General features: G+C 38.8%; 1 protein-coding gene and 1 pseudogene across 4 annotated transcripts in view; one reads left to right on the top strand and one right to left on the bottom strand.

The window, feature by feature from the left end:
- Window positions 1-27950, top strand: part of Tcf12 (transcription factor 12) — a 396809-nt gene that overhangs the window by 218274 nt on the left and 150585 nt on the right. The window lies entirely within an intron of this gene.
- Window positions 19567-27950, bottom strand: part of LOC105741851 — a 15523-nt pseudogene continuing 7139 nt past the window's right edge.

Below are 27950 nucleotides of genomic sequence, written 5' to 3'. Positions count from 1 at the left end.
TATTCTCTATTAACCAGTCCTAGCTGACAAAAGCCTGTGAAGGGCAGTTTGTTAGTACTGTTGGGTGGGTTTGTTGGCGTTGGAACAAATTTAGGTAGTTATTGATGCTGCTCTACTGTGGTGGGTTAACTAATGGTCAACTTGTGACACAAAGCAGAACTGAATCAGCCTGGTGCTGGGTGTGGAAGGCCTACCTGAGATTTGTTGCCAAGAGCATTAAAGGAGAACTGGAAGGGAAGATTTTGTGCTGTTGATTCTCCTGGAGAAGTGTGTCACACTGGTGTTCCTAATACGAACTCAGCTGTTCTCATTGACAGAGGAGCTTGAGTCTTCACTGTTGGTGAGGACAGCAGTGGTTTTCTTCAGGGGAGCTCTGGTCCTTACTTTGAGCATTGCTTCCTGGCTCCAGGGCAGATGCCTCAGCCTGCTGGCCCACATCCTTCATCTCACAGGCCGAGACATTCATTCTAACTTCCACCACTAACCCTTGGGCCTTCCCATTGCAGATCCTTGAAACAGACTTGCATGAGACATTGTCGTGGGCTCTAGACCTCCAGCTCCACTCACAGAGGATGTGGCTGCGACTCGTGCAGACACTGCTGTGTGATCCAGGCGCTCAGCTGGATTTTTTTTTTTTTTTTTTTTTTAATGTATTTGGTACAGGGGCTCACTACGCAGCTCAGACTCTGGTAGCTGGCTCAGCAGGCCCGGGAGAAGGGCTGGTGAGGCATGTGGTACCAGGGATCCTCAGCTGGATTGTTGGGGTCTCTAGTGCATAGACAGACCTTCTGCACTCATTTTGAGTTTTTGGGTGATTATTATAAAATAATTCTATAAATTATGTGTCCTATATTAAATACATTCCCTTGTAAGCCCCGGCTTGTAACATCTAGACAAGTGACTCACAGATAACCAGACCTGTTTTGATATGTCTGTATCAAATTTGGGTAATAGTCATTAAAGAGATAGGACTAGAAGAAGCCTAGCCATATTTATTGAGCAATAGATAAAAAAGTGGATAAGCAAGTATTTTGTTTAGGTGTGACAAATTATAGTCTATTATAGAGCTTCTTTTTCTTGTAGACGCTGCCAGCCGATGCCTCAGAGTATACTAAGAGCTCTGCTATCATTAAGTGACTGAAACTTTAAGTTTAGGCTGTTAAGCTGATACTGCTGAAATTGACAAGCTTTAAGGTTGTGGAGTAAATATCTTAATCATTTTCAAAATTGTAGTCATCCTTTCCAATTTGCTTTTTTTTAATTTTTACTAACCCATGTTTACAGTGCATAATGATTACATTCATTGTGGGAAACTGGTACATGTACAAAATGCATCTCATATTTTTGGGGTCTTTTGGCCCCTTCTCAATTGCCCCCCTTTTGCCAAGATCAGATTAATATTCTTTTAAGTCCTTATAAATTTATTTATTTTTTATCTGGTGGTACCAGGGATTAAACTCCGGACCTTGTGCTTGCCAGGCAAGCACTTATTCCATTGAGCTATCTCCCCAGCCCCAAGTCCTTATAAATATAATTATCATGCTAACATCCAGACTATTTCAGGCCAGAAACATATTAAAACACATAATTATATTAAGTCACTATAATTTATTGACTTGAAATTAAGACATAATTATATTAAATTATTAAGATACATTTTTTAATAACTGTCCATGCTGGATTATATTAACATATCTTTTTCCATACCATCTTTTATGTTGTACATTATATATTGAGTTTCTCATAAAAGAGAAATGATGTGTTGGTTCAGCTTGTGTGCTTGTTGTACTTCCTGTAGCCTTATTATGGTCCCAAGGTATATTCATTTTCTTACAAGACTCAAGTTTGTTCTTCTTTATGGCAAAGTAGTATCTCATTGTATATAAATACCACAGTTTCTTTATTGCCTCATCTGTTGGTAGATATATAGACTGATTCCAAGCTTTGGCTGGTATTAACTGTGCTGCTATAAACGTGATTATTGTACATCTCGGTGGTGTGGTGTCTTTAATTCTTTTGGGAAGATAGCTAGAGTATGTGGGTCAGATGGAATTTTTAGTTTTAGTTTTTTTAAGAAATTTCCATACTGAATGTACCAGTTTACACTCCCAGCAAAAACAAAGGGTTCCTTTCCTCATCCCCACTTCACCAGTATTTGTTATTGGCTGGTTTCTTGATAATAATCTTTCTTTATTATCTGTTATTTTTAATTTTAACTTTTCTTTCTTTCTTTCTTTTTTTTTTTTTTTCTTTTTTTTTTTGCGGAACTGGGAATTGAACTCAGACCCTTGCACTTGCGGATTTTTTTTTATATGGACTAGATATTAGTCCTTTGTCTAAGGAGTAATTGGCAAAATTTTGTTTTGTTTTGTTTTTCCCATTCTATGGGTTGTCTCTCTACTTTGAGGTAGTCTCCTTCACTGGGCAGAAGGATTTTAATTTATGTACTCCCATTTTGTTGACTTGATATTATTTCTTTTGTACCTCAGGTTTGGTCATAATGCTTTTGTCTGTACCTGTAGTTTCATGAGTTTTCATGTATTTTGTCTTCCAACAGATTAAGTGTCTCTTTTAATATTTATGTCTTTGCGGAACCGGGGATTGAACTCAGGCCCTTGTGCTTGCCAAGGAAGTGCTTATTCTGAGCCATCTCCCCTTGCCATATTTAGATCTTTGATCCATTTTGATTTTAGTTTAGTGTATTTTGAGATGCAGGTCTAGGTTCAGTCTTCAGCAGGTAGCTAGTTAGCTTTCCCAGCACCATTTGTTAGGGAGGCTTTCCTCCAGTGAAAGTATTTGGCCCCTTTTCAAAGATAAGGTAGCTAGCTGAGTATGTCTGGAATTGTTTTTGCATCCTTTGTTCTGTTCCATTCATCCACAAGTCTGGTTTTCTGTTTGTTTTTTGGGTTGTTTTTATTTTTCTTTTTATTTATTTTTAATTTTGCCTATTTCATGCTTTTTTTTTTTTTATCACTGTCATTTTGTAGTATATCTTGAAGTCTGGGGTTGTGATGTCCCCTTTCTGGCCTTGGTAGCCCAGAATTGCTTTTGCAGTTCTAGGTCTCATCTGGTTTCCTACTGTCTTTGTTACTTTTCTTTCCTTGCTGAGACAAAATATTCAGCACCCAAAATTAAAGAGGGAAAGGTTTATTTAACTCACATTTTGTGGAGGTTTCAAAGCATACTCAGCTAGCTCCAAAACAGAGTGGCATATGGCAGAGGGCAACAAACAGTTAATGGTAGCAGAAGATAGTGAAAGGGACAAGAGCAGACTCAAGAGCAAGCCTCTCTCCCTCCCTTATACTGTGTGCAGGCTGCCTGCCCCGGGAGGGTGTAGCACTCACACCCAGAACCTCAGCACTGGACCATAAATGAGTCCCAAACCCCAGAAACTACCGTGTGAGGCTTTGGGGGGACACCTAGACAAAAATTGTACTGGTTTCTCCGGTTTCGTGAAGAATGCTCTTGGTATTTTGATTGAGCTTGCATTAAATCTGTATAACCATTTTAGAAGTATGGCCATTTTGACTGTATTGATTTTGCCTACCCAAGAGCAGATGTACTTTTCATTTTCTGATAGCCTCTTTTTTCAGAGTATTATAGTTTCATTGTAGAGCTTTTCATTTCCTTAGTTGGGTTAATTCCTAAATATTTCTTGTTTTTATGCTATTGTGAAAAGTATTATTTCCCTAGTTTCTCTGTCAGTGAGTTTTTTATTATTGTACAGGAGCATTATTGATGTTTTTGCGTGTTGACACTACTGAATTTTATTATTAATTCCTGGAGTCTTTTGGTAGGGTTTTTAGGTCTCCTATGTATTATTTTCATGTCATGTAAAAAAGCAACTTTGTTTCCTTATCCAATATCCCTTTTACTTCTTTTTCTTCTCTAAGTACTGTGGTGTTTCTCATTTGTTTTGTTTGTTTTATACAAGGAATCAAACTTGGAATCTAGTGCTTGCCAGGCAGGTGCTGTGCCTGCTGAACTGTATTCTAGGGCCTTGTGATGAACGTTTTGAAAACTGTGTTGAACAAGAGTAGTGGTAGGGCTGGGAAGATGGCTCAGTGGTCTAAAGCACCTACTTAGAACAAGCTTAGCAAAGCACAGGGACCACGGTCTGATCCCCCAGCACCACAGGCCAGCCAGCCCCGCCCCCAGGTGCGCTGAGCTGCCACACACACACACACACACACACACACTCTCTCTCTTAATGTAAAAAAAAGAATTAAAAAAAAAAAAGAGTAGTTGTAGTGGACATCTTATCTTGTTGTAATTTTAGACCAAAAACTTTCAGCTTCTTTCTATTTAATATGATCTTGGCCATTGTTTTATCATGGATGGCTTTTATTAGATTGAGATGAAGAACTTCTGTACCTATTTTATTCACAAAAAGATTACCGCAGAGAGTGGGATCAGTGTTCTAGCTTTACCCGACTGTGTGGTTATATGCTTGTGGAACTCGTTTTGTGTTAGTGAGGTTGAAAAGGTTTTGGAGATGCTGACCAAAGAAGCCTTTAAGATTGATGAGTGATTCTAATTCGAACTCGGAAAATGAACATGCTGACAGGAAGGAGCACAGTAAAGCCAAGGCTTGGCGGTCCGAGAGGAGTTAGAACTCCACTGTGAAAAGTACCAGAGGCCATGCATGGCATATTCTAGAAGAAACACCTTGCCTGTGTCTCCAGACTTCATGGGAACCCGAGACTAATGGTGGTGGATGTGTCCCAGAGAACAGTCAGAGACAGCCCAGCTTTCTATGATTATGCTTGAAAGACTCAAAAGTCATCCATCATGTAGATAATAACAATTTTTTCACCAGTTAACCATAAATTAAGAGTTTCATATTGAGTATCTTTTATTGGGAAATTTTGTGTGACTTCTTAATTTCCTCAGAATGAATTTCTAATTAAGAAGTTGCTTGGTCAAAAGTTATAGGGCAAAGCACAAAGTACCAACCTTGATCCCTTGTACCAAAAAAAACCTTGTTAGGTATATTTTAAGGCTCTGTTGTTTTCATTGATGTCTGATATGCCCAAAATTGTTCATTAATCTTCACCCCAGCACTTGGGCTTGGGGAGAACAAAGTGCATAAAGTATGCAGTGGGTTCTAGGTAGTCATACACTGGATAGTGCTCTCTTCAACTAGATCCTAGCTTACTGTTATTATTTTAAACAAATGGATTAACTCCTCATTTTTCACATTGCCTCCTCCCTTATGGGATGGGTAATGGGGATTAAACCCAGGGCCTTTATGCTGAATTACATCCCCACACCCTTTTTATTTTTCATTTTTAGAAAATTAATCTTATTTGTAAGTTTTTGACATACAGTACATAAAATCACATTCAACACTGGGAATTTGTGATTGTATGTATTATATCTTAATTATTTTTTCCCATTTTCCTCCCTTTCAGTCCTTCCCCCATTTTCTTTATTATTTTCCTTCTGTTCTTTAATTTTTTATTCCTGTTCCCATATTTAGCCCCCAGCCCCATTCTCCTTCCCATTTAACAGTTTCTGCCTACTTCCCAATATCTATCCTCCATTTTCATCCTTATTCATCCTCTTGAGCTTCTCACACAAGAGAAATAATGCAATATTTAAACACGTGTGTTCAGTTTATTTTGTTTAAAATTATGCTTCCAAATTGCATCCATTTACCTAAAAATAATCTCAAGTTTATCTTTCTGTATGGCAGAGTAGTACTCCATTGTATATTAAAAACCACATTTTCTTGATCCGTTCCTTCACTGATGGGCATAGGGGCTGTTCCCAAGATTTAGCTATTACAAATTGTGCTGCTGATAAACATAGGACTGTATAACCCCTTTGTGGAAAACATGTTGGCTGGCGTTTTACATTTGGTTTTGCATCCTCTAATCTGTTCCACTGAAACATGGGTCAGTTATTTTACCAGTACTTTGCCATATACTTTCAATTTAGGGCTCGTGATTGCTCTGCCTTGCCTTTGTTTCCCAGAGTTGCTTTGCTCTTCTAGTCTCTTCTGGTTCCAAATGAATTTTGGGACTTTCTCTAACTCCGTTGGGATATTGTATTGGTAAATTGATTGGGATTGCATTAAATCTCTATAACAATTTTGTGTGTATGACCATTTTCACTATATCAATTCTTCCTACACAAGAGCAAAGGATATCTTTGTATCCTATCAATCTCCTTTTTTAGAGTACTGTAATTTTTGTTTTATATTGTTTGATCAATTTTACATGCTTATATCTGGTAATCTGAGCAACTGCTTTGAAGATAACAGTATGCAACATGATGACCATTGTTAATTTCCTGTCATCTTGTTTTGAAATTCTGTATTGTTTCTACTACTTCTTTTATTGTCTTTAAAATAAAGCTAAGGTGCAGGGACCGGGTTCAATCTGGGCATGCTGTGCTGGCCGTGTTCCCAGGGCACACTGAGATGGCGATTGAGACTGGGCATGGTGGTGTGAGGCTGAAAACAGGAGGATCAGTATGAGTCCAATTTGTATACTGAGACCCTGTAGACCCTGGACTAAATGCATAAAAATAATTAATTAAATTAAATTAATAAGATATCCTCTATAAAATGGTGTTGAAAAAACTGGCTCTTCCCATGCTGAAGGCTAAAAGTAGACCCATGTCTCTCCATGTACTAAACTAAAATAAAAATGGATCAAAGAGCTAAATATTAAAACAAAAACATTAAATCTGCTGGAAAATAGACTAGGTAGAACTCTTAAAGACATAGTTGTAGGCAGAGACTTTATGAACAAAGCCCCAATCACATGGGAAATATTAACAACTTGATCTCATCTTATTAAAAAGTTTTTGTACAGCAAAAGAACCTACCAACAGAGTAAGAGCCCACAGAGTGGGAAGAAGTTTTTGCCAGCTGTTCCTCAGGCAGAGAACTACTGTGCAGAATGCATAAAGACCTGAAAAAAATCAGGTGCCCCCAGTTTAAGGACCCAACCAAACATGGGCTTTGGAAATGAGTGCATGCTTCTCAGATGAAGAAGTACAAACAGCAAATAAGTATATGGAAAAAAATTCAGTATCTCTGATCATTCAAGAGATGCAAATTAAAACAACGTTGAGATTCCTTCTCATTCCACAAAGAATTGTTATTATTAAGAAATCAACTAATAACATGCTGGCAGGGCTGTGGGGAAAAAGGAACCCTTCTCCACTGTTGGTGGGACTGTAGATGGCTGCAACCACTGTGGAAATCAGTGTAGAGATTCTTCAAAAAACTAGTACTATAGGTCCCTTTGATTATCTTCCCAAAACAATTAAAAGCATCATACCACAGCAATATATGTACACATGTTTCTAGCAGCACAATTTGTAATAGCTAAATCTTGGGCCAGTGAGATAGCTCAGCAGGCTAATTGCCTGCTTAGGCAAGTGCCCAGGTCCCCGGCACCACATGTCACTCTGGCCCCACCCCCCAGGCACACTGAGCCAGCCACCAAGACTAGGGATAGTGGCGCACACCTGTAACCTCAGTGCTGGGGAGGCTGAAAACAGGATCACTACGAGTGCGAGCTGCATAGTAAGACCCTCTACCAAATACATTAAGAAAAGGAAGAAAGAAAGAAAGAAAGAAAGAAAGAAAGAAAGAAAGAAAGAAAGAAAGAAAGCAAGCTAAATCTTGGAAATAGCCCAAATGCCTATCAGCCAATGAATGGATAAATACGTGGTGATTTACCCAGTGGAGTACTGCTCAGCTATAAAGAAGCTATAAAGAAGGATAAGCTTGAAACATTTCTAGGTAGATGAATGCATCTTGAGATGACACTCTCCAGCACATGTGTAAATATTGCATTGTTTCTGAGATGTGACAAAATGAAAGTGTAAATAAGGACCAAAATATATAATAGGTATTGTGAAGTAGGAAGAAAATGCTTAACTGGGAAGGGAAACTAGGGCAGGGGGAAAGGAGGGAAAAAGGGGAAAATTGAGAAAAGGATCAAATGGAAAAATTTGAAAATAGAGGAAAAAGAGAAGAAAGAGGAAAGTGCAACATCATTTCTGTAACTTATTCTCAGAAATAATAAGGAAGAAAAGTTCCCTTTAATGTATTTGTAACTTTTCTGTAAGTTAGGATTTTTGTTTTCAAAATTAAAACAGGAGCCAGGGAGATGGCTCAGTAGGGGCCCGAGTTCAATCCCCGGTTCCACCAAAAAAAAAAATTAAAACAGTACAACAATAAAAAGGATTGTTTGAAACCTGAATGTGGAAATAAATTGTCAGGATTTAAAAATTAGATTTTGTTTATATATTTAGGGGAAAAATATTTTTTTTCTTTTATTTCACCACCTCGGGTCCTGTGGTGGGGCCTGGTGGAAGTCAGCCAGCAGGAGAGAGAGAGTGGTCAGCATGTGCGGTGCTCACACCACAGTGCGTCTGGGCATGCGCTCACAGGCCGCTCGAGCTCACCATCTCCTTACCTGACTGCTTACGATGGCACCGAAGGAGAAACAGACGGCCTTTTGGGAAGATGAATTGGCCCCAGAGGAATGTACAGGGGTGTGATTATTTGTGATAGCGTCAGGTGTGGTGTTGATGTCTGCTTCCTAGAAGGAACGTTTGTAGTTGTTCATAAGGTTTTTATGGCAATTGTGTTTGAGACTGTGCTGCTGCCTTTTTTTTTTTTTTTTTTGTTTAATTTTAGGGAAGGGTCTGCAGGGTGTTTAGGTTCTCACTACTAGATCCCACTCATAGTGATCCATTTGTTTACAGCCTCCCAAGAGCTGGGATTGCAGGTGCGTGCTACCACGCCCAGTCTCAGTCACAGTCTCAGCATGCCCCCGGGGCAGGGCCCACATGACAGGCCTGGGGATCAAACCCCTGGCCCCTGCACCAGCTTGCAGGCGCTTTAATCTGCTGAGCTATTTGGCTGGCCCAAGACTCTGCTTCTAAGTAGATGAAGTATATAAAAAACTCATATACTTAGCACAAAATATTTCTTAAGGTAGTGTGACATATTTTGGGGTAGTACACCAGATCCCCTTTTCATTCATTGAAAAACTTTCACCAGTTTATTCACCATGGAATGTAATATTCCAGGTACCCTTGGAACATGAGTTTATCATCAGTGTATACATACATGAGAGCAAAGAGAAACTAGTACAGTTGGCAGTGAATGACTAAGTATTCATTCACAGAAACCTGAGCTGAAATGGTGGCAGAGGTGGCAGAAAGGAAGAGGGAGGTGAAGAACATTTGTTAACTCTTTCTTGTGTTTTTGTCTTTTAAGATAGGGTCTTGCTATGTAGTCCAGGCTGGCCTCAAACTTTCAGGGATCCTCATGCCTCAGCCTCCTGAGTGCTGGGATTACAGGTGTGTGCCCCCACTCTTGACTTTTGGTATAATTGGTATTCCCAAAAATAATGCAATCAATTCATGACATAGTGCATTTTTGTGGTTTTGGTGCTGGGAACTGAACATAAAGACCTGTGCACGCCAGCTTTGCTCTCAGCCCTTGAGATATACATCTCCAGCCTATGCGCCTTTAATATGCTCACGTTGTAAGCAGTAACATTAGTAACTGCGTGATTATAGAAGGCACTTACATTTATATTATTTTAAAAATACTTGTATTCATAGTGGCTGTACAAATGGTACTAAATATTCTGTGTACCTAAATTCTAAAGATCTTGGCACAGACTATATTATGCACTTTTAAAAATATCTTTTTCTAATCAAAATATGGATAAACCTAAAGAAAATAAGAGTAACTCTGATGTCACTAGAGGTGCTTCATTCTTTATACCTTAGCATTTAAAGTTCAGAGATTGAATAACTTAATCCAGCATTCTGGTGCAAGGTAGTGGAGCTAAAATTAGAGCCTGTATCTGTTTGATTGTAAATTCATCACTTTTTCCATTTTAATATATATTTAATTTTATCCATCGGCCTGTTCTCTTTCTTCCCCTCCCCTCCTCTTTCCATTTTTGTGCTTCTGAGAATCAAACTCAGAGCCTTAACACTGAGCTATACCCCATTGCATTTTTATGTTTTATTTTGAGACAAGGTCTTGGTTGGTTGCTTAGCTGGGCTATAATTACGGTTCTCCTATCTCAGCCTTCTGTGGTGTGGGGATTCGTAGGTAGCCTATTTAATTTTTTAACCTAAGTATCACTAATTACCTTTCTCTTTTCAGTACCTTTTTGCTTGACTAGGAAGTTATGATACTTTACTGACACACGAACTATTGTAAAGGCCAGTTTACTAGTCACTGAAAACTTGTATATCTTATAGATGACAGTGTTAGAAGTACTTGAATATTCAGATTGGCCTACAAGAAAGTGACCCTTAATGTAACTGAACTTAAATCCAGAAAGAGGATTTTTGTAGTTCAGGACAAAAAAACAAAAGGGGCCACTAAGAAGAAATAAATCCCTTTTTTCTAATAACCCACAAGATCAAGAGTACTTGTTTGCTCTGCATAATTTGTCTTCAGAGTCTGTATATTTTATATTTGCAAGTCCCTCCTTCCTTCCAGGGTCTGTGTTGCAAGTTTGCGGATACCCAGCTGTCTTGTGTCGCTGTCATGTTCATCTATAAGGCTTCTTTTGCTCCGTTTGTTTACTAGATCTCAGGTGATGTCAGAACTACCACTCCTCTCACAAGTGCAGAGTACCTGCTTTGTGGGGTCAGGGCCTGGACTGAGCAGGTTGCTTGACCGTCACTGCGGTTGTGAACTGGGTGATTCAGTTGACTTCAGTGATTCTTAGTCTCCTCATTTATAAAATGAGAGTAACAAAACTTGCTGATCAGAACTCTGGTGTCAAATGACATAACATACTAAATGTCCTTGGTAATACATAAAGGCGTGTACAAAATTGGTAATAATAATAATGGACGTATAATTTATTTGCATTTTGAACAGTTGCTTTCTTGATTATCCAGATTGATCTGTAATTGACAAAATTCTAATTGTTTCAAGAATATTTCAGTGTCAAGAGTTGAAGTAAGAGTCACTAAGATAGCAGGCTGACAGAGCTTAGGGTTACCTTCCTAAAGCTGTTTCTGATTTCTGTCCTCCCTTCAAAGCCACCTGACCCAAATGGTCAGTCTCTTTCTCTTCTCTCTTCCCACTGTGTGGTAGTAGAGAGTGGTGCACATGGCACTGAAGAAGGTGTTTCTCATGTTTTATTGCTCATAAGAACTGTCTGGAGATCTTGTAAAAAGAACTGCAAGTTCTAATTTAGATTGTCTGTTACACTTTGGGTTGGAATGTAGATGATGCTTATTCTGTAGTTTTCATTTCTAAATCTATTTCTAACTTTAAGACTTACTCATGTTTTCACAGATACTTTTAATGATTTTATGTTTATTTCCTTCATTGGTACAAACTGTTGTACATGTGAGTCAAGCTGATAAATGATACTGAGGTAATCCAGTGCAAGTGTAAAGTGGCTGCTGGAGTGAACCAAGGCCACAGGAAAGAGCCAGTGATAGTCGAACAGTTTTTCTTCTCTTTTGGAAAACATGGTCATCATCTCTTACCACTTAGTTTGACTATAAATAAAATTAACTCTTGAGTATGCAAAATCATTGCATTTTTTTCATATTACTGAGCATTTATATTCTTATATAACACTTATATGCTAATAACATAGGACTTTTAAGAATTCTGCTAGTTAGAAAATGCTTTTAATTTGTACGATATAAAATTATTTAAATACACCATAACACTAGGGTAGTAAGTACTGGGTTTAGTCAAGGCAGAAATACAAAGACACAAGGGGGCACTGTTTTGCCATAATCCAGTTCAGTTTTATTGGATTTGTTTACTTATGGCATCCTTTCCCAAAATTTTGTCTTGTAATCATAAAAGCTTCAATATTGTATGCTCTGTAGTTATAATTAAATCATATAAGCTTTCAGAGTTTAAAAACCAAATGTGCTCTTAGCAAAATGCAGAAACTTCATTGTTGTGGAGTGAGTTTGGAGAAGAGTGATTTGAAGACTGGAGATAGTTAACACACTTAATTGTTAGTGCTTAGGCTTGTGATACAGGGGAAATCACTGTAAAAACAATTTCAGTTCCTTTGGAGAAATATAGTGCCTCTATTCTGTAGAGAAGAGTTAGGATAAAGATTGAACTGTTGTAGGCTGCAGCTGCATTTGCCATCAAATACCAAGTTGGTCCTGATGAACGTTTTGTTTTTATTGTCATGGAAACTTGGAGCTGGAGAAAGGATATTCTATTCATCTGGGAAAATAGCAGTGCCTTGCATAAAACATAAGGGCCTTCCAGAGCAGGTCCTAAAATAGATATTTGCTGATTATAATCCAAAAAGTTGAGGAAGTAAAAGTGGAATAAATGTACTCATTTCTGGATCGCTTCAATGGTATTTTAAATGCTAGCAATATGACTGTGTTTAGTTATTAGTATTACTTTCTGCTAGAAAGTTGAGTTCCAGTGAACCATGGTATAGAACAGCAGTATTATAGCCCTTTAAGGACTGTCTTTGTATTTCCTCCTTGATCTGTTGGATATTCTAATCATATGTCCTTATTAAAAAATTGTTCATAATCCCCAAATAGTTTTATAATTCATTAAATGTATCTGTTATATTTTTCTAATCTCTTATTTTTTGGTCAGTATCTTCTTGAGAAGCAGTTATTAGTTCTTTTTACTTCAGAGATTATTTCTGATCTGATTTCCTCTATATGTTTCTGCATTTGATTCTTCAGATGCTATTATTAATTGAGATGTTTTGTTTCAGAGTTTATTTCTGATCAGAGTTCCTGTATACCTTTCTGCAGTTGTTTCTTTACTTCAGATGCTATTATTTCAGACATTTCAGCAGTGTGATTCCCAATTTCTTCTGTGCTAGTGTCTTCTGAACTTGCTCTGGGTGGGCTTGGGGCCTGAGATTGCATTTTGTTCCTTCTCTGTCATTTTGTCATTTCTCTGGCCTGTGGTGTAGAGCTTTGGTGCAGTTATAACATTAGCACCTACTGAAATTTGGGCGCAGATCTATGAAGTTTGAATTCCTTCAGTTGTGCCTGGCGTGGGTCTGACTGCTGTGCTCGGCTCCTTCCTGCTGCAGCCCTTGGAAGTGACCCTGTCGTGCCCCTCTGGCAAGATGTTCTGCTCCTGGATTAGCTGGGTGGTTCTGGCCCCTCGCCTCTCTGCAGGGACTTCAGCTGCAGTTTCACCCCAGGCCTGTATGCCAGGCCTGGTCTGGGTCTGGAGGGGTCCCGAGAGCGCGGCGGAAGTTCTCACCCACTAGCCGGGCCTGGGCTGGGTCTGCAGGGGTCCAGCCACAGAAGCTATCCCACACACTAGCCGGGCCTGGACTTGGGCTGGGTCTGCAGGGGTCCTGAGAGCATGGCAGAAGTTCTCATGTGCGGGGCCTGGGCTGGGTCTGCAGGGGTGGAGGGGTCCCGAGAGTGCGGCAGAAGTTCTCTGCTATGTTTTTCATTCAAATATTTTTAAAAGACTTTACATTTTTTAGAAAAACAGGGCTGGGGAGATAGCTCAGTTGAATAAGAACTTGCTTGGCAAGTGCAAGGTCCTGAGTTCAATCCCTGGTTCCACAAAAAAAAAAAAAAAAAACAAAAACCTATCTAAAATGAATAAAATCTTACTGAAACACTGAGATCACTGTGTGACCTGGAAATAACAGGTAAAGCACATGCGCAACCCCGAAATGTAGTAAATTCTAGTGCATTAAAGCTGTTAATGGAAAGAAAGTCACAGGAACAATTTCTCTGCCATGAAAACTAATTTTAGCTTCAAATGATGGTAACATATAGATAAAGTGACAGTACAAATTAAGGCAGAATTCCTAAACTGTATATTAAAAGGAATAATGATGAGTAACGGTAGTTAAATCAACGTTTAAGTTACCAGGTTTTCTCTCTGCAAGAGAAACAGGTAAGTTTCTTGTACATCATAAAAGATGCTAGAGAAGGAGGAGCTGGAATGGCACTGTCTGGAGGAATTGGCGTTTTGTACAGAGAGGCCTGGAGGGCCTCTTGTATCCAGTGGGCTTCAGGAGCGAGGACTCGGAGTGTTCCCAGGAAGGGTGGATTGTAAATTTGTTTTAAAATGTTCAAATCCAGGATGTTGAAATCCTTCAGAGGAGAGACTGTTTTATAGTTAATTTGTAAGTATAAGTTTTACTGTTTTCATAAATATTTTAAAGACCTCAGTGGTTTTTATTCAATGTAGTCTGATGTAAGTAACAATCAGTATAAAATGGTCTAATTTACACATTCTGAAACAGACAACAAAAATCAAGTATCTCCAAAAGGATATAGTTAAATAACAGCAGTTTACACAAATATTTTAATGCTATATATGCCTTACCACATGTAAGAGCACCAGGAATTTTAGATGCCTAAGCAGCAAAACATGCAACATGAATTAAAGAGAACTGGCCAGCATGTCCACAGAAGATGGAGAAGAACAAGGACCTGAACACCGTAGTCCCTAGCTGGAATGATGAGAAAGAACGGGAAAATGGCCAGCTTTTTAACCTTTTAGAAATAACTGTGTGCGTAGTTAGTACAGGAGATCATATTCATAGAGCACTTTGATCCAAATTTAAGTATGTCAACAAACTTAGTGGAATTTGAAGTATTTCAGAAATAAAACTAACGTTAAAAATAAGTGAATTTCTTCAGTATCATAAAAGTAGAAATAGTCTAACAGTTGTTAGATTTAAGAATTCTTCAAACCATGTCTATTATGGTAGGTCTTAATTAGGAGGTTTTTAATTTTGGATGTTCCACATGTAAACATAACAAATTTGAGTTTTAAGTTATCTACTTTTTTACATTGCTCTCAGCTTTTTGGTCAGAAATCTTATTTGCAGGAGACAAGTTTAGCCATGTTCTTAATTCCTGATATGTAAAATGGATTTCTTAGGGAAAAGACTAGGAGAAATCCCCACCACTATTAGTGTTGTGTGTGGAAGAGTTTCCAAGAAGTATCAAATGCTCGTGAATGACAGTCCTAATCGAAAGTTACTTTTCAGGCAGTGGACAAGAAGACAGGTACATAAGAGTCCTGGTGTAGAATAGGCTGTGTAGGTCATTCTTGGCCACAGCCATACTGCCCTGTAAGATACAGGAATGGCCACTAACAGTATGTGAGAGTAAATGGGTACCCGAGAATAGTTGTGTTCAGTGAAACTTTATGTACAAAACAAGAAGCAGACTAGCTTTGAGCAGTGAGTCATAGTGTGCCAACCCCTTAGCACCATAAGGAAATGAGAAGGAAAGTCAAAGTCATGTGTTTTCTTTTTTTTTAATCACATTATAAAGGAACTAAATGTCTAAAGAAAAAACAGTGTCATTGTATTGTGGAATTTATAAAATACATGACAGTTGTCATCAGAGGATAGGATTTTGGAAGGTAGACTGTGTTAAAGATTAATACTGTAGGCTAAGGGTAACCACTGAAAAAGAGAAATTAATTCATGTACCAGTAATGGATATTAAATGTAATATTCAATCTAAGAGCAAGCTGAAAAAGAGAAAATGAAGAACAGATGAGACAAATAGAAAATAAAGTGACAAACTTAAGTCCATCCATATCAACAATAGCACAATAAATTATGAAAATGAATTAGGCACAGGCAGAAACCAAGAGAAAGGGGAAGAGGAGGAGGTATTCAACTGCTTTCATTTGGCCTTATTGTGGTTTGTGTACACATTTTTAAGAATAGGTTTTTCTCTTGCTAGTGTGGTGGCACACGCCTGTATCCTAGCACGTTGGAGGCAGAGATGCAAGGGCAGCCAGGGCCCTATGAGACCTGTGGAGGGGAAGGAAGAAGGGAAGAGCTCTTTCCTGGATGAAAGCATTAAGCAGTAGCTTCTCATCTACTGGCACACCCCACGTGCTGCTCGACCCTTCTGAGGAAAGATGGCCTCCGTAGGCAGCACCCAGTCTACCTTGAGCCAGGAACTTGAAACAAGAAGGCCCGAAGTGTTTCCTCTACTTTTCTTAAACACTGGGAGAAGGGGAATAAGAAAATTTATATCCAAGTTTGACTCTTCTGTGTCCTTTATATTGTATTTCAGAATCTACAGTTACTTTAGCTGGGCAGGATGGCACAGGACTGTAATCCCACCTACTTGGGAGGCTGAGGCAAGAGTGGGCAACTTAACAAAACCCTTCCTCAGAATTTAAAGAAAAAAAAAAGTCAATGGAAACGTCTGAGCATGTAGCTCAGTTATAGAGCTGAACGTGCACAAGTGGCTCTAGATACACACCCAATGCAAACTTCATGCTATACTCTGTGTATGCCTTGTACCTTCCTATCTCTTCAGATCTCTCTACTGTTTCCAGATCTTGCATGCTTCCTGTAGGGTTTTTTTTTTCTGCATTTACTCTTGTTTGTATACAAATAATGCTAAAGATAAACAGATTAATGCTAAGGAAAGAGAAAAGCCTTTAGGGTTTAATGATATTTAATGAAATGAAAGGCATTAAAGAATTTTAAAAACCTCTAGAACTATCCAAAAGTTCCTTTCAAATTACTTCTGTAGAATCTATTTTCTCCTATAATTTCCAGTTTCTCTTCAAGTTAATATTCAGGATGCATATTTTCAGCTTTTCTAGTCAGTGTATTTTATTTAGAAATCATAATTAAAATTTAGGTAGCCTTACTGTTGTTAACTGCTCTATCCACTCTACATATAGATTATTTGTATCCCCATTTCATGGAGGAGGCAGCAGAGGGACAGAGTTTAAAGAACACTGATCGCAAGCAACAGAGTGGGTCTTTACTTTTTTTCAACTCAACTTTATTGAAAATAAATGATAAGTATATAGCAAATTAAAAATTTTAGACAAATATTGAAATATGAAAGATATGAGGTAGACAGTTAATTTTAGAAAATATGTCTGAAATGAATACATGAGATTAATAATAATTACAAATTTAAAAAAAATTATTTCCAAACTTAAATGAATATAATAAAAATTGTCTAAAATAAACATGAAGAAGAGTTTAGAGATCAGTCATGTAATAGTGTACTCTGTGCCAAAATCAAGAAAGTTATACTCATATAATTGGAATTCTCAAAGTAGGAGGGAATAGGCAATAAATAAAGATTCAAAATAGCTGAATTTAGTTAAAATTATCACTCCACATTTCCAAAAAAATAAACCTTTTGCACAAGAAATATGAATAAAATCATACCAAGATACACAAAATTGAAATTGTCCAAAATTAATTGTAAAGAAAAAAATCATTAAAGCATATACATAGAAAAAAAACTAGCTATGGAAGAACAAACTTTAATAGCATCTTATTCCACATTAGAAAAAAAAGAGCAGGTGGGTAAGAAACTAGACTTATTTATTCAAAGCACTGAAAAAAAAATCTGTCCTCATTGAATTTTATATGTACCCAAAAAGAATGGCTGTCATAAAGAAATCAACCAACCACAAATGTTGGAGAGGCTGTGGGGAAAGGGAACCCTTCTCCACTATTGGTGGGAGTGTAGACTGGTGCAACCATTATGGAAATCAGTGTGGAGACTCCTTAAAAAACTAGGACTGGAAATCCCATTCAAGCCTGCTATCCCCCTACTGGGAATTTGCCCAGAGGAACTGAAAGCATCATATCATAGTGATATATGTGTACCTATGTTTATAGCAGCACAATTTGTGATAGTCAGATCTTGGAAACAACCAAGATGCCCGTCACATGTGGAATGGTTGAAAAAGATTTAGTACTTTATGGAGTATTACTGAGCTATAAAGAATGATAAACTCGAAGCCTTAATATTTAAGTGGATGCCACTTGAAGATATACATGAAATAAACCAGACCCACATGTGTAAATATTGTATTGTCTCCCTAGTATAAGAACTTAAAAGAGGAATTACATATAGAAAGTTACAACACAAATAAAAGGAAAGTGAGAACTTGAGGATTGGACAGTGAGGAGTGGGGAAGGAGAAAAGCTGGGAAACATGACAGGGGCAAAGCCATGCCTTTGTATGCACGAGATGGGTGGAGCAGTGATCCTGGGGGACATCAGCAGGTTTTTGAGACTAGCGGTTGCCTGGTCAGATTCTCACCCTGACTAACTGTATATGCTGGTGCCCGTGAACCAGGCGGCTGCACTGAGGATGGTGATGTGCAATAGAGGGGTTATGCTTGGAGTGCCTGCCATCCTGGTCTTCTAAATATGTACTTCTTGTCATGACATACCATTTATTGCCATAATGTCTCTCAAGTAAAGTTTTTTTTTTTAAAGGGTAATTTAAAAAAAAGAATTTTATATGTAGCAAACATACCTTTGAAACCTAAAAGTAAAATATTTTCCAGTTATCCAGACTTGAAGTTTTCTAATACCTCCAGACGTACCATATACATATACAAAATAACAAGGACGCAAGAGAAGTTGCTATATGGTCCTGGGATAAAGAATAAAGAGCTCTTAAAATGACAGTTATGAAGCACTAAGTAAATTATATTAGACAAACCCATTTAAAAGGTCATTGAAGATTTCCACAAAACAATATCAATCTTAGGTTATATATTTTCATAGATAGATAGATAGATAGATAGATAGATAGATTATGTGTGTGTGTGTGTGTGTGTGTGTGTGTGTGTGTAAAAGACAAGGAAGAACTAATATAAAGTCAATGGAAAGCGGAAATACACTTTTTAAAGTTTCTTATACTAGGAGAAAATACACTGTGTCTTATAAGTAGATTGTAAGTCAAAGAAACAGTATAAATCATAAAACAAAAATTAAAATTAACAATATTCAGAAAATTAAATATTGTTTCAAAATTAAATATTTCAAAATAATATTCAAAAATTAAAATTAAATTGTGAGTCCAACTAAGAGACCAGAATGTAGCATACATATGAGTCTGTGATCAATTCAGAATACTCGTAGCATTTGATTAGGTTAATATAGACAAAAATATGAAATGAGTAAAAGTTTTCATAATAGTAAAGAATTACCAAGAATAAAATGTATCAAAAATACTGGAATGGCAAATATAGGACCAGCACTTCTAACAGTTTGAGATAGGATATTGCACAAAATTCTAGTGTGCGGTGGACATGGACAGTGTCCATGATGCTTACTTGTGGCCAGGTGTCACTTGTGGGACTGAGCTGCTGCTATTTCTTGATATCTACCCTGTAGAGCTGGACAGAATCATGACCCACAGGATGCAGGAGAAGTCCTTTTGTAGAATATGCTGATGGAAATATTTTGCTGCTGTATACGAAACAATAATTGAAAGACTGCTGTTGTATACCCCTTTTTCTCCTATGTTTAATTGTTTGCCCTATTAGGTGGGTTCTTTCTGTTCTCATTCATAGCATTGTGGTCATTCTGATCCATCTCTAGAATATCTTTTAGTAGTCTGTGTAGGGTTGGCTTTGTCATCATGAATTTTTTTTTTGGGGGGGTGGGAAGCAAAGAGAGCAAGTTTATTTGGTGACTGCTGGTGGCAAGCATCATCCAAGAGACCAGGTGGAAAAGGTGCTGTGGTAAGGGAAGCTAGAAGCCCCTGGGCCACATACAAATCTCGCACAGGGCAAGGCACAGGCTCTGGGGAGTTGGAATGTCCTCAGCCATTCAACACCATCCAGACGAGTTCTTCACAGTTGATACAGCCATTGCTGTCCTCATGCCCTGCCAACGGCATCTCCACTTCTTCCTCTCTCATCTTCTCACCCAGTGTGACTAGGACAGGATGGATTTCAGCACCCATGACAGTACCATTCCCTTCTTTATCCTGCACTTGAAGGCCTTCAAAGTAGTCCTCATAGGTTCCCTGGTCCTTGTTGTTGACCACAGTCTTCAGTATGGGCGGAAAGTGCTCAAAGTCCAGTACCTTCACATTCATCTCATCACTCTTGGGGTTGCCCAGGACCTTGAGCACCTTGGCATTGGTGGGGTTCTGCCCAGGGCCCTCATCATGTCCCCACACTGGCTGTACAGGATCTTGACATCACCTATTGTCAAATATCTGAAAGGCCTCCTTGAACTCTGCCATCTGGTCTTTGTTGAAGTCACGCTTCTTGACTGCCGAGCTCAGCTGGACCTGCGGTACTCATGAAATTCTTTAGCTGTTCTTTGTCAAGGAAGTATTTCAGTTCTCCATTAAACTTGAGAGTTTTGCAGGGTACATCAGTCTGGGTTGGAATTTGTTTTCTTGCAAGAGTTGTAGTACTTGATGGTTTGTGAAGAGAAATCTGTTATTCTGATGGGTTTTCCTTTAAATGTGATCTGTTTCTTTTCTCTGGCAGCTTTTAGTATACTGTTGTTGTGCTGAATTTCTGGGATCTTGATTATTATATGTCTGGGTGTGGTTTTAATTGGGTTGATGTTATTTGAAGTTCTATATGCTTTGGTTACCTGAATGTCAGATTGTTGCCCCATATTTGGGAAGTTTTCTGCTATTACTTCTGCCCATATTCTTTTTATATCATTTGTATTGACTCCCTCCTTCTCACTGATGCCTATTAGTCTCACATTGTTCATCTTTGCATCATCTTGTAGGTATTGAATTATTTTTTCCTGCATCCTAGTTGTTTCTAAGAGATCTTACTTTTTCACTAGCTGCAATGGTGTCTTTTAGGTCAGAAAGTCTATTTTCACTTTTACTCAAACGGTTTTGCCAGCTTGTGATTGAGGTTTTAATTTCCTGTATATCTCTCTGCATTTGCTTCATGCATTCTGTTTCTTTCCTGTATTAATCATTCAGGAATTACAGCTTTTTTTTTTTTTTTTTTTTTTTGGCTGGCTCAGGTTGCCTTAAGGGTGGGTCTTGTGAGGCATAGGAAGCTGGAGATTGAACCACAGTCCCCTGAACCTGACTAGGTTTGCCCCAGCAGGCACTTAAACAACTGAGCTAACCAGCAAGCCCCATGGATTCCATCATTTTTATATTGTCATCTTTTTTTTTTATCAATGTCTTCTTTAGAAGCACTTAGTACTTCTTTCATTATAGTTATCATTTCTTTTTTTCTTCAGAAATTATTTCTGATCGGATTTCCTCTATACCTTTCTGTGCTTGTTTCTTTACTTCAGATGCTATTATTTCAGAGATTTCAGGTGTGTGATTTCCAATTTCTTCTATACTGTTGTCTCCTGCATTTGTTCTGGGTGGGCTCGGGGCCTGAGAATGCATTTTGCTCCTTCTCTTTGTCATTTTGTATACCACTGTCTTCTCACCTTTGGTAGAGCTTTGATAGAGTTATTACCTTAGCACCAGGTCCAGGTCTACCAAATTCAAACTCCTCCAGGTGGGTGTGGCTGAGTCTGACTGCTCTGCTCCACTTCTTCCTGCTGCAGCCCTTGGAGGTGAACCTGCTGTGCCACTCTGAGAAGATGTTCTGCTCCTGAATCTGTTGGGTGGGTCTTGCCTCTAGCCTGCGCAGGGAGTTCTGCCACAGGTTTCTACACCAGGCCCCCTGGGTCTGGGCACTGGCTGGAATGGGGGCAGGGGGTCCCTGGCACTCACATGCCAGGGCTGCATGCTGGCTGGAGTCCAGAGTGGGGCTTTAAACCCAGGTAGTCATAGTCCATTCATGAGGAGTACATCTCTTCTCACTTAAGATTATAACATTTTCAGTGCTTTACTTTCTCTCTGTTCCTTTCCCTCTTCCCCTTATCCTTTGTTTCTTTGTATGTTTCTTCTCTTTCTCCTTCCCTCTCTTCAACAAATATTTTATTCAGACACACTTTCCTTAATTGATTTTTTTGATTTGTTTAGCTGTTTATATAGCTATTTGGATTTGTAAAAATCTGTAATGCTAGGCCAGGCATGGTGGCACATGCCTGTAATCCCAGAACTCTGGGACACTGAGACAGGAGGACTGCTTCAAGTTTGAGGCAGCCTGAACTGTATAAGGAAACTCCTTCTCAAAAAGGGGGAAAATCTGTAATGCCTCCACAAATGAGCTTTGGATTTTGACCTGTTGAGAAGCTAATACTAGTTTTTACCTTTTTCAAACTGCCATGATGAGATAGCAGCAAATCATAATGTTTGAATCCACTCAATAACAATTGAACATTTACTTTATCCTCAGAGTACGTATCCTGTAGCAAGAACCTTACTTAAATCGTAGCACACCATAATGATGATACGACGGTATAAGGCTCTTCTGGGTTTTCTCCAACTATTTCAACAAAATGAAATAATCTCCTTTTGATGGCTCTGTATATGTTATTGTTTGTGTCTGCTTGTCCCCCCAAAGCTTCATGTAAGTCATGGGGCAGACTTCTAGAGTCTGAGATTATGGGAATGAGTACTGCTGGATTGTGGTCTGAGTACTACACCCAGCCTGAGGCAGATAGCCTGAATGCAGCTTAAGGGAGACTTACTCTGTTGCCATTGTTGCTGCTACTTCTCCATTTTGCACTCCTGTTCTTTGCCACTGCCATGAAGTGTTGCTCTCTGCCACTTTGCCTTGGAGCCAGCTGAGTGTGGACTGAAACCTCCAGTAACTGTGAGCTAAATAAACCTTTCCTTTCATTTTGGGTATCAGGTATTTGACCCAGCAACGAGAGAAAAGTAACTGAGACAGTATCTGTATGTTTTCTATGGGATGCAAAGTGTGCTATTTCTCTATTATATAGAGGAATTTTATTAACATTTGGAATTTTTCTTAATTTGGCAAAAATAAAATCATCTTCTCTTTTTTGATATAGGGTCTAGCTATGCAGTTCAGTCTTGGAGTGATCGTCCTGTCTTGGCCTCCCTAGTGCTGGTATAACAGGCATTCGCCACCACACCCAGTTCTGGGGCCAGTGTGGCATGTAGTACCAGGGATCAAACTTGGGACCTTGTGGTTGCCAGGCAGGCAGGTATGCTGCCAAACTATCTCCCCAGCCCAAAATCTTGGTAGTTTTGAGTACATTGACTTTAATTTGCATATTAAACGTGTCATACTTACAGTTAAATACCTCCAAGTGTAGTGATCTGCTTGTATCATTTTGCAGTAGCACATTATCATTATACTGAAGTTTCCTATTGGTTTTAGCAGCTTGTCCTTCCCTTTTCATTATGAGCAGTGCCCAAATTTACCTTTCAGAAAGGAGGTGTCTGATAATAGTAAAGTTGACACAAGATGTCAGATTCATAGAACATTAAAATAAAATCATCCAGTCATCTTTGCCATGTTTTTCAGGTAAAGAAACCGAAACCCAAAGAGGTCTAATGACATACCCATGTCATATAGCTAGTTCATAGTAGAGACAGAAAAGGACTCTCATGACTCTTATTTCCATGTTTATTTCATTCCACCACTGTGTTTATGACCAGAGAGTTGATGAATTGTAACAGTTCCATTGAGTAACTCCTTTCCTTCTGATTCAATTCTCATTGTCAAGGCAACTAGCTAATCATTTTCCACTATTTCAGAGCACAGTTCTCTTACACTGTTTCTGCTCCCACATGGCTCTGTTCCATAGATGGATGAGCCTTGGAGTAGGATCTGTCTCTGGCACACAAACAAAACCAGTCTAGAACTCCAGGCCAGTGTTCTCCAAATACGTGATATATGCCTTCTAGTTGGTGGATGCTGTAAAAAAACAGGCTAAGCACTGACCTTACCTGGTAAGGTCATAGTGTAAATTAAACAGCCAAAATACCGAAAGATGTAAGAAAATCATATGAAAAATAAGTGGGAATATGGATACAAGAACTTTGTAGACAGAGTCTATCAGGAGGTATAGGTTGTGTGTGTGGTTACAAATATACATTAATGTCAGGGAGGAAATGAGGTACAAAAACTAAATGTGTTTGATAATGTTCTCCCATCTCTACCCCCAAAGCATTTGTTGAAGTGACAGTTACTTGACTTAGTTTCTTTTGAGTAAATAAGGCTATGGCATTGAACAATTAGCTCAAGTTGTTTAGTACTTAAGAAGTTGGAAACCACCAATTAAATTGTTTCAAATACTTTGTTATGTGAGAATGGGATAAACATTAAGATACAAAAATTATTTGATTTTTTAAGAAAAGAGTACATATTTGTGGTATTTCTTCTGCACTGCAGTCAAAAGACACTTCCCAATTCTTTAATCTGTTGAGTTATGAAAAGAATGGAAATGTGTTGATTTCTTAGATTTAAACATTTTAAACAGCATGTGGTTGGAGATATGTAGAAACGTTAAGAAAGCACACTTCTGAATTTAAGGGAAAGAAACACTACAGTAATAATCTACATGTGTTTTCAGGGACAGTTTTAAAAATGTAATTATTAAGTAAAACATCTCAGAGAAGTAGGGCTTGCTTACATTTCGAGCTACCCATAATCATCTTTTTATATATTTTTATATTTATCACATTAGACTATAAAATGACGCAGAAAGTTTTGGTAAAATTACAAGTTGATCAAAATTTATGTTCTACTCTGTTCATTCCTTCCTTCCCCATTTCTGACTGTTCTGCTTCACCCGCTCACTTGAGTGGGTTCCTCTAGGCGTTCTAGTGGCCAAAGGCAGGCTTCCCACCTTGTTTACATGTAACTTGCAGTTCTGACATCATGAGAGCAGGCATGGCTGCATTAGTGAATGCTTCCTCCATGTTCATTAAGTCCTTCAGCAGTTCTTCAGGAATCATTGATTGGGATCCTCTTCAACTTTTGGTTCCTGAAACAGGAAGTTTGTGCAGCATTAAAATGACGTATGTGATGAGATGATGGCTGGGTTAGAAAGGGGATTACAGCAGGGGACTTGCTAATCACCTTCTGCTCCAGGGATTCTCTGGTTTATCACTGGTCTTACTCACACTTGGCATTTTCCTGTGCTGCTACCTCATCATTCATAGCTGTGTGAGTAATTTGGCATGGAGTGAGCCAGTGGAGGGCATAGAGAGTCCAGCAGCTGTGCTTGTTGGCACTCAACGGTTAAATACCTTCAGTGTAGCCAGCAGTGTGCTTGGCACAAATGGTTGCCAGTACTACTTAAGCAAATTGTTGTGAAGAAAATAGGCAGGTGTTTATTTTTAAATCCTGTCCCTCTTCTGTTTTAGAAAAAAAAAAATGATAGATTGTGATCCTTGTTACATTTATTTTCCTGTGAATTTGAGTAGATTGCTTCCAAAGTGAGGTCTATAATTCTAATGATAGTTAGCAGAGGCTGGGATTCTTTCACACCAGAATTTCCAAGTTCTTTATAAGCATTAATTAAATTGCACAGGACTTTGAGGGGTACATGTTACTTAGGTAATATTCCATTGACTGTTGAGAGTGATGAGAGAAGAGCCAAGAGGTAGATCCAGTCATTAGAAATCACTAGGCTCTGCTCTGTGACATCCAGTGGCATTGCAGTTGTGCCATAAGACAGAATGTGTTTTTCTCTAGATGGTTCAGTTTTTGGTGTGTAATTTTTGGTGAACATTACCTGCAGAAGTTTCTTCATGCACAAAATGTTTTCCATCACTGTAGAGGAAGAGTCAGCTCAGAATACTGTCATCAAATTTAATTTTGTGTCCTTTAAGTATTTAGATTTGTCTTTATAAGGATTTAACATTGTTTTTCTGAAACACAAATGTAGAAAAACACTGGCTTTATACATTGACATATTTAATTTTGAACATCATAATGTTGAGTGGGGCAGCTTTTGAAGCATCCAGGAACCCTTTTTTTTGAGTTAAGCTGTTAATTATTTTAAGAAAAATTAGTGTAACATTAACCACTTAAATTATAACACACAGAAGCTTTAATGTAATAGATTGTGGCTTCAGATTTATGAATGCAAAAAGCAGTACTGACTTTCATAGAAATAGAGAAAGTGCTCATTTTAATCTGAGCTGTTACTTACCAAGTCAACAGTTATTTCTTATTTTTGTAACTAGTGAACTTTACTTTGGAAAATTACAGATATTTTCTGGATTGCTATAGAAATAAATGCCGAGCTGGTTCTGATGGTGCACACCTGTAATCCTAGCACTGTGCAGCCCAAGGAAAGAAGATTGCTAAAAGTTTGGTAGCTAGGGCTACAAAGTGAATTGAAATCCTGCCTAAACTACATGGTGAGACCTTGTCTCAAAAATAAATAAATGCTGAGCAAGCTATATCTTTCATATTTTTTATTGCTAGATATTTATTCAGCAGTACACTTTTTTTAAACGTATTTAGGACACGGTCTACAGGGTCTCACTATGTAGATCTGACTCATAATGATTCTCTTGTTTTCACCCTCCCAAGTGTGGGACACCATGCCCAGTCTCAATTGCCCTCTCAGCAGGCCCTGGGGGCGGGGCCAGCACAGCACACCCAGGATCGAACCTCTTGCTGCTCTCTGCCTAAACAGGTGCTTTAGTCCGCTGAGCTGTCTGGCTGGCCCATCAATACATTTTCATTTGGTAGAAAAAGAATCCACTGTGAGGGCATAATACAGCAGGTTCTTGTAGCCTTATACATTGAGATCTACAGGAAATTGTAAAAACACTGTCACAGTACCACACCTCACAGCAGTTAGCAGCTTTTTAAGTCTTGGTGTAAGCAGGATTCCTAGTAGAGCAACTGCAGCTGGAAGTGATGCCTCGCTTTCTCAGTCAGTGAAACACTATTTACATCATCTTGGCGCATAGCAGCTTGTTAGCCATACACAAAGCTGTCTTAAGACTTTTAAGAGAATAGGGTAAAGGATAGGACAGACCTCTGCTGCTGTACAGTCTGAGGGATTTCAGCTGGGAGTTCCTGTACCTAAGCTGGTCAATACACAATGCCCTGTCTCCAGGGGAATAGTTTGCTTTTGTCTCTTGGCTGTACTTTGTCAAAACCTGCTAGAAATAGGTCTCATTGCAAATGCACCATGGATTTTGGAGCACAGCTTCTGGGGTTCTTAGGCAATCAGCGTCTTGCATTGGGATTTCTGCCTGGTTCCTTCTTACAGTGCCCTTGGCAAAAGTGCATGTGTGGATGGGGATGTTCTGTCTTTTTGTTTTTGGATTGAACCCCAAGGCCTGGTACATTGCCAGGCAAGTGCATTACCGCTGACCCTTGCAACCACACTTTTAAAATTGATTTTTAAGTTTATTGACATGAAACAAATTCCTACATTGGCTGCATGGAACAAGTCTCTCAGGATAACCTTATACAATTTGTATTCTTGCCCAGCTTTATTCATATTTACAGATTAGATAACTGAGAGCCAAAAAGATGAGAGTGGAATATTTTTCTAATAGACACTTGAAGCAGGAAAAACAGAATTTGCATGTGAATGAAACTAGTATAACTGGCTATGTTGCATTTATGTCCAGGACAAACCTGAAGTATTTGGGCTTTGCTGCCAATCATTTTGGGAGTAATTTGTCATAAATCTCTCTTCTTCACTTGCCTGGCAAGTGCAGGGTCCTGAGTTCAATCCTGGTACCAAAATCAATCAATCAATCAATCAATCAATCAATCTCTCGTCTTAGCAAGACTTGCCTTCATATCTAGTCCCACATCAGTTCAGAGGTAGAGATTGCTTTAAGTGCTAAATAGAAAAGGATTTGATGTGCTATACCTAGGCTTCAGATACCAAATATCTACCTATGTACAGTAAAAGCTCAGTCATGTAACACAATAGTGACCATCTTCCCTACAGAAACGCAAGTGTAAACGTGACCATTTTCCCCAAAATTATAAAACAAATTTGCTTTGTTAACCACTTGTGCCACTGTAATTGGAATATGTGAGTTACATCCTAAATTTACTTGGAAAACAGTGCAGTGTGGTATGCCATTAAGAATTTGTTAGGTGGAGACCCAGAGCGCAGGCCAGCGAGTGAGTGAGACGACCGACCAGGGCTGTGGGATCCTGAACAGACCCGGAATGCAGGCCTGGCGAGTGAGTGAGAGGACCGGGGCCTGCGGGATCCTGAACAGACCCAGAGCGCAGGCCCTGCAAGTGAGACGACCCAGGGCCCGGGGATCCTCATTTGACCCAGGCTGCATGCAGGCCCAGCACGGAACCCTTCAGCAGAACTCCCTGCAAAGAGGCTAGAGGCAAG

The sequence above is a fragment of the Octodon degus genome, unplaced genomic scaffold, assembly GCF_000260255.1.
Source record: "Octodon degus isolate 3935 unplaced genomic scaffold, OctDeg1.0 scaffold00026, whole genome shotgun sequence".
In the NCBI taxonomy this organism is placed as follows: domain Eukaryota; kingdom Metazoa; phylum Chordata; class Mammalia; order Rodentia; family Octodontidae; genus Octodon; species Octodon degus.
This window is presented reverse-complemented; position numbering and strand designations above follow the sequence as displayed.